The sequence below is a fragment of the Pinus tabuliformis genome, chromosome 7 (genome assembly GCF_031772625.1).
Source record: "Pinus tabuliformis cultivar Carrire ecotype Pingquan chromosome 7, CPIR1, whole genome shotgun sequence".
NCBI lineage: Eukaryota > Viridiplantae > Streptophyta > Pinopsida > Pinales > Pinaceae > Pinus > Pinus tabuliformis.
The window spans coordinates 1,429,007,751-1,429,014,778 of NC_142293.1; positions in this window are offsets into that span (position 1 = coordinate 1,429,007,751).

The following is a 7,028-nucleotide window of genomic DNA, read 5'->3' on the forward strand; positions in this document are numbered from 1 at the left end:
GTCTTGGGTCTTGGAAATCTCACTTTGATCTGATTCTATAATAAAAGGATTTTTTGGGTTTAGGATTTTCTTAGGTTTCCCCCTTGTGGGGATTTTGCCTTGACTTGGAGCCTATATCTTTGTGTTCTTGTCTCTTGTGATCTTTGTTTTCATGTCTCTTGTGATCTTCATGTTTTATACTTTTGGTAATTGCTTGATGAAGAAGAAAACATAAAAATTTAATAAAGATGCCAACAAATATTCCAAAGTAATTATCAAGTAAGAGAAATCTACACTAATCTACAAGCATCTAGATTTCTCCACATAGATCAATGGTCACAATATAAACTTTCGTTGACCTTTTAACTTTATAAAAAAATGGCCAATAAAACAAAAAATTAAATTATTGATTCTATGCCCAACGTTTGAACTAAGGAAATATTTAATTAATTATGTTGTGACAGAATTTTGGTGATTCACTGCAGGTCAATATTTAATTAATTATGTTGTGACAGAATTTTGGTGATTCACTGCATGTCAATATTTAATTAATTATGTTGTGACAGAATTTTGGTAATTCACTGATTCACTGCATGTGATGGGCACTTGACCATTACAAAATCACCTTCCAAGCTACATTTTCAAAACTCCCTCTTAGTGATGAAGGTGGTTTGCACCACCCCAACTTATCTTTGAAGAATACAAATTTTCCCTTCATCAAAGCCTTCGACAAAATGTCTGCTACCTGCTCAGGTACATACTGTAGATATATTGTGCCCTTCTACACACAATCTTGAATGAAGTGATACATGATCTGAATTTGTTTCGACTTATCATGAAACACCATATTCTCCGAGAGCTTCATACAACTCTGATTGATACAGTGAACCATAGTTGGTTCCATTTCCTAATTAAATAACCCCACGAGAAGCTTCTAAAGCTAGATTGCCTCACAAGTTTTCAAGCTAGCAGCGATGTACTCAGCCTCAACAAGAACTCAGTGAAACCGACTTTTGCTTCCTACTAAACCAGGAAACTACTCCTGATTCCAAGCTGAAACAACACGCAGAAGTACTCTTTTTGTCAGTTGTACTACATGCACAATCAGCATCAATGTACCCCTCTAGCTTCACTCCATCCATCTGAGTATATCTCAGTCCATAATCAACTTTGCCTTAAAGGTATCTCAACACATGTTTCGCAGCCACCTAGTGAACTCGCTTTGGCTCTACTATGCACTGACTAAGTGTATTGACTGCAAAATAGATGTCTTGTCGGGGATTGACAAAGTACATGAGAGAGTTGATCAATTATTTATATAATGTAGGGTCCAGTGCCTCTGATCTGAAAGCATCAATCTTCTTCCAATTGGTCACTAGTGGTGTGGACATGGATCTGCAGTCCATCATCCTGAATCGCTTCAAGATCTCAACTGTATGATTCCCCTACCCAAGGTATATCTATCTTCTACCACATCTCTAAAGCCCATAAAATAATGCAACAACCCTAAATCCTTCTTGTCGAACTCTACTGCTAGGTCCTTCTTGCATTTTGCTATGAGCCTCTCAAAAATTGTGAGAAATAAGTCATGCACATACAACACCAAAATGAGAGGCTCACCCTTGACCTAAATGTAATATAGGTTTGGATCTCCCTCACTCTTGGTAAAGCTCATGCCTTGCAAGTAGCTCTCAATCCTATAGCATACCATGCCGTGGGAGCCTACATGAGTCATACATTGCTCCCTTCAATCTGCACACATGGGAATCCCTCCCATGCACTTCAAAACCCTTTGGGTTGCTCAATATCAATCTCTTCCACAACCACAACGTTAAGGAAGGTTGTCTTTACATCCGTCTGGTGAATCCTTCAACCCATCTATGTTGCAATAGAAATTACTGCCCTGATGGATGAGTATTTGGCAATTGGGGCAAAGGTCTCATCGTAGTCAATCCCTTCTTTCTGTGAAATTCCCTTAGCCACAAATCAAGCCTTGAACTTTTCCACACTACCATCTACAGAGTGCTTAATCTAGTAGACCCATCTAAGCCAACCACAGATTTACCCTCCAGTCATGGCACAACCTCCTAGACATTATTCTTCATGGTGGAAAAATACTCTTCCACCATATAGCATCCATCCACACCTAATGCTCGAATGCTTCCCGAAAGCTGGAAATCTCAATCTCAATCAGCTCACTCATCAATGCCATATAGCTTGAATATCGTTATGGTGCCCTGCTTTCTCTGAATATCTAGGATTACCCACATACTCCTCAGCATCTCTCAGTGTTTGCTCTACCCACTTGGCCTTGTTCTTCCATGTGTTAGAAGTCTAAGCCTGAGAGGGAGGAACACTCCTCACTCTGTCGTACTCCTCCTACTTGGCCTACTCATTCTACTCACAACTATGTGCCATAGTATCCTAAGGTGTCTATATTGTTTTTGTCTCAAGTGTCTCCTACTCTTGAACCTCCACTATAGGGGAATCTATGCTAGAATACCTCCTGAGATCCCTCTGCTCCTCACGTCTCTGTGTATCATTATTTTCCAGAGTGCAAGAATGTAGACTTTGTAGGTTTGAGGTCACATTGTACCCCACACGAATCCCCTTTTCCATAGAAGGTTCTAATTTTGTTCTCTTTTTTATGGAACATGGCAATATACCAAACAACCAAAGATGTGGATGTATGCCATATTTGGTTTCTTTCCAGTGAAAGCTTCCTCAAGTGTTAATTTACCCAACACCTTATGTGGACTCCAATTCTATAAATCAACAACAACGTTGCAAGCTTTTGCCCATAGAAATTTAGAAAATCTTGGTCATGTAAAATAGCCTTGGTCGCTCCGATAATGGTCGTATTCCTTCGCTCTCGACCCCATTTTGTTGAGCGTTTTATGAAATTGACAACTCTTTCCAGTACCCTCACGTGCACAAAAGTCCTTGAACTCACCTCCATTATTAGACTTGAGTGTTTTCATATTTCTCCCTGTTTGGTTCTCTATAAGGGCTTTCAACTCCTTGAATCGAGAGAAAAACTCATCCTTGTTTTTCAAGAGTGTATCCATGTCTCCTTGGACAAGTCATCTTTGAAGGTTGCAAATAGTGGTATCCACTTAAGGACATTGCTAACATGGGCCCATAGACATCTGAGTGGATTAGTTCAAAATGCCCTTGGCCCTAATATCACTACTCAAAAATGTGGTCTTGGCATACTTGATCAGTGCAAACCCCTTACACACATCACGTTGTGCAACCCTAAACTCTGAAAATCCTATCACAATCTCCTTGAGCACATTGAGTGCTCCATGGTGCAGAGCCATCTTCTAGTGCCACAACTCGCCCAACTCTCCATTGCAACATACCAATGCTTGCGCAAGCTCGAACTGAAGTCCGAATAAATTAACCTTTTTGACTCTTATCATCTTGGTCGTCCTGGAATCTTTAGGTTGAATGTATACCTTGCCATCTTCAAAGGTCACAATGTAACCCTTATCTTCCAAGGTAGCAACAAAAGTCATATTTTTGGTCATTCATAAAACATAAAACAGAACTTCCACCAAGGGTTTACCAAACTCCCTTTAAAACTTGACAATGCCGACTCTAGCGACCTTGTACTTGGCATTGTCTCCAAGTTCTATGTAGAATTAATTTCCTTCTCCTTCAAGCTAGTGAAATACTCCTTCACTCGTGTCATGTGGAAATAAGCCCCACTGTTAATATACCACATGTTGGTGGCTATTGAACTCAAGAGATAGGCAATGAGCGAAAACTCATCTTTAAATTTGGTTACAAATTCATCCACTTCAGTTGTACTAGCAACCTCCTTCTTCTGCTTGCCCTTTTTCTTATTATGGCATTGCCTAGCGAAGTGTCATGGTTGATGACAAGCAAAACACTTTATGTCCTTCTCTACTTTGGAAGTCGACCCATTACTTGGCCCTTTATTTGCCTTCATCTTACCCTTACCAGCTAGGGAAAGATTTTCTTCCTCCTCAAATTTCTTCATCTAGTCACCGTACTAAGCCCCTTCTTTAATCTCTTCTTGAAAGAAATCATCCCACATCCTTTCCCAAGTGAGAAGGTGCTCTCAACCCATGAAACATTTGATGAACACAACCCACTATTTTGTAAAGCCATTCAATGCTATACACACTAATCCTGGTTCAGGTATTATTTCTCCTACAACCGCCATCTCATCCCGTAACTGAGTTATTTTGGTCAAATAGGAAGCTATGTTGTCACCCTTAGCCATCCTAGTGTTGTGTACGTGGTCCCTCATTACCATCTTTCAACTTTGATAGTCACTCTAGTACAACTTGGTGAGCATATCCCGCATTTCTTTTGTTGTCTTCTTCTCAAACGAATGTGGGATAAGTTTATCATTGACTCCATCCAGAATTATCCTTTGTGCCCTTGCTTCTTTTACGGTTTACCTCATGCAGGTCTAGGGCAATAGGATCTAAGATTGGTGGAATAACTAGGGCATTTATGATGCTCCACAATTCATTTTCCTTAAGGAAATTTATGATTTGAATCCTCCATTAAAGATAATTTGAGGACCCCCTTCCAATCTATCTTCATATCAAACATTGGTAACCATGGTGAATTAAACCCTTAAACACTTGCTTGTTGAATGCTTGTTATTTCGTGAATTGGTACTTGTGTCAAACACCCTTGGTTTCATACTCAAAGACTACTGCCCTAATACCATGTTAGTTTCTTAAACCCAAATCAGATTTAATGTTCAATAAAATTTCTTAGAACATAAATAAAATTATTTTCCTCAAATATGAAATTTTGTAACAAGAAAAAATTGAGCTCCTAACTCATAATGCACAGTAGAAATAAATAAACAATAAACCAGGAAAATAAAAAAAATATTTGACACAGTTTTTACCCTACAAAACCCAATGTGGGGAAAACCAGCAAACTTGGGCTCTTTATTCAAGTTCAGAAAATTGATTACAACAAATATTTTCAGGGATTTAGAGCAATAATTTACCCATAAATTTTCAGCCCTCTGACCCAGCAAATTAGTTGTACAACCTAGTGGCATTTGGCCTGAAAGACCTAGCCAAATCAACCTAGACGACACACTAAATATTGGCCTAAACGGCCCAGTCACATTGGCCTAGCAACTCGATACCCTTCAATCCAATCGATTAGCCCAACCCAGCCCTGTCAAATAGGTTTTTTTCTACTCCTCTAAATCGACCTATATGGCTTGGATAACTTGGCCTCCATAGGCCTACTCACTGCCCCTGAAATTTGCCTTTGTGATGATCACATTTTGTTGTAAATTCAACTTCCTGTCTCCGCTGAATGCCCAACTCTTGTGCCAAATCGAACTAACTCTCCAATAGCCCATTTCCCCCTTTATAATTTCCTAACCTAATCTCCAAAGTGATGGAAGGTTGAGATTGCATCTCCACACTTGAGATCAAAGGTCACAATATAATATTTTGTTAACCTCTTAACTTTATAGAAAATGCGGCCAATAAAGACAAAAATAAAATTACTAATTATATGTCTAAGGTACAAACTTATGAAATATTTAATTAATTATATTGTGAGAGAATTTTGGTGATTCACTACACATCATGGCACTTGACCAATGCAAAATCACCTTCCAAACTACATTTTCAACCAGAGACACGAGTGTGATTAGAGATGTCTTCCTAGTCTGTTGAAATTTCATGCCCTCTAGATCTCTTATATGCCCTAACTAGGAAGACAACACACTAGAGAAGCCCAACACAAAGCACTTTGAACAGCAGAAATTATTAGCAGTGAAATCAATAATTGTACACAAGAAATATGAGCACAAATCTCAATCTTTATTAGTCCATTAATAAAAGAATCATGTGACTATTGTACCACAGATCATGATCCTTTATGAAACCCTGAAACAACTAGAATACATAGTATACAATAAAATACACAGTCTGTCCATTGATTGATCTAGGGCTTGAGATGGCAGTCCTTTGTCCTCAACCCTTTTAGTCCTCTTCTCCATTGCTCCTGGTTGTTCTTTGCCTCCAAAAGTCACACAATGATCAAATCCTTTGGTCATTGTCCTCTTGTTGCCCACCTGGCAAACTTATCTTAATCTACTACTCGAGATCTTGGGATGCTCCCTTAACCCTCAACCTTCACAACTCCTTTAATGAACAAAGTTCATGATCAGCTCAACAAACTTCTTACACAAAAAAACAACCCTCTTTGCTTGCCTCGCTAGCCTCTCCACACTCTTGAGACACTTCCACACGTTCTAGACACCAACTCGAGGTTTCTCAGCCACTGGTCTTAAGGCTCTGAGACCTCTCGACCCCCCTTCTTCTAGGCTTGTGGCCCTGGCTCCAAGGCACTTCTCTGCCTACAACATCCTTATAAACATTTCGAGTGACCATCTTAAGGTCTTGGCTAACCTCCTTTACCCACAGTCATGCTTGTTCATCAGCCTGAGGCTTCATGGTCGTCGCTTATTCTGCTTACGACCCTCTCTTTGTACCTCAATCCTCCTCCTGTTCATAAAACCGAGGGCTAAGCCTTGTTTCTCTACCTGTGACAGATTAGCCTCCTTTACCCTCAGTCATGCCTAGTCATGCATGTTCATCAGCCTGAGGCATCATGGTCGTTGCTTATTCTACTTACGACCCTCTCTCTGTACCTCAATCCTCCTCCTGTTCATAAAATCGAGGGCTAAAGCCTAACAGCCATATTTCTCTACCTGTGAAGATTTGAGGCCTCTTGCCTCCTTCTAAGGCTTCAACAACCTTTTTCTAGAGCAAAAAAAAGACCAAGCCTCCTCTGAAGGCACAAGAAAAACCTCAGCCCTCTCTGAGCAAGATAGAAACATATGGGGAGACCAAGATTGCAAACTCGGCAATGTCCCTTCTTTTGATACAAGAGGCCATATCCTCCTCGTCCAACAATAGGTAACTCAACCTACTTCTCTACGGTAGAATCCTCCCAAAACAGAAAACAGACCATATAATTCATCTTTCTCCTAGCCACACATTCTTCTTGAGGATCTCAGCGCTCTC